Consider the following 1,045-nt stretch of genomic DNA (forward strand, 5'->3'; position numbering starts at 1 on the left):
CGTGGACAAGCTTGAGAGTCCGAAGAAGAGCCACCTGTATGATCGGAGTCTTAACAGGCAAGCCATATGAGGAAAGGCTGAGGGATCTGGGACTCTTTAGCCTGAAGAAAAGAAGGCTGAGAGGGGACCTCGTAGCAGTTTACCGCTACGCTAGGGGAATACATCAAGGGCTTGGTGAGCAACTGTTCATCAGGGCACCTGAGGGGAAAACCAGGAGCAATGGCCACAAACTCCTGGAAGACTGTTTCAGGCTCAACATTAGGAAAAACTTCTTCACAGCCAGGGTGTCCGGGCTGTGGAATAAGCTCCCTCCAGAGGTGGTGCCATCACCTACTCTGGAAATCTTCAAGGGGAGACTAGACAATCACCTTGCTGGGGTCACCTGACCCCCAGTTATCTTTCCTGCTTGGTGCACGGGGCTGGACCAGGTGATCCTCCGAGGTCCCTTCCAGCCCCTAACAATCTATGAATCCATAAAAGCTACTCAGGTGGCACTGGCCTACACTCCCCACTCCCAGGCCTGTGAGGGCCAATCTCAGGGGGTGCCCGTACCCCTCCTATGCCTGCCGATAGATTTAACAGACGCGAGGCACCCCTAGAAAAGTGCCAGCTCTTCCTTTTCCCTCATGTTTAGACTACAGGAAAAGAATGGAGCCATTTTACCGTGGCAAAAACCTCAGAGAGGCCACAACAGGTCAGACTATTGTTGACCCTGCGGATGCCTCGTGGAAACTCCGGGTTGCTCTCGCGAAGCCCACTTGCGCACTTAGCCGCGCCACCCTTGAAGCATCTCCAGGCACCCCAAGGTGCCCAGGACGTCCTGGCTGAGAGCTGCTGCTCTACAAACCCGCCAAGCGCCCGAGCCGGAGCCAGGCGGGTGTTGCCACGGGCTGAGGCGGCACAGGGAGGCGGGAGCGAGCGCGGCTCCCTTTCGCCCCTGGCGCCTCGCCCGGCCCCGGCAGGGCAGGGCAGGGCAGGGCAGAGCAGAGCAGAGCAGCACAGCGCAGCCCCCCGGCTCGCGCCGGCCCCTCCGCAGCCCCCGGGA

This window comes from Alligator sinensis, unplaced genomic scaffold (genome assembly GCF_000455745.1).
Source record: "Alligator sinensis unplaced genomic scaffold, ASM45574v1 scaffold181_2, whole genome shotgun sequence".
In the NCBI taxonomy this organism is placed as follows: Eukaryota; Metazoa; Chordata; order Crocodylia; family Alligatoridae; genus Alligator; species Alligator sinensis.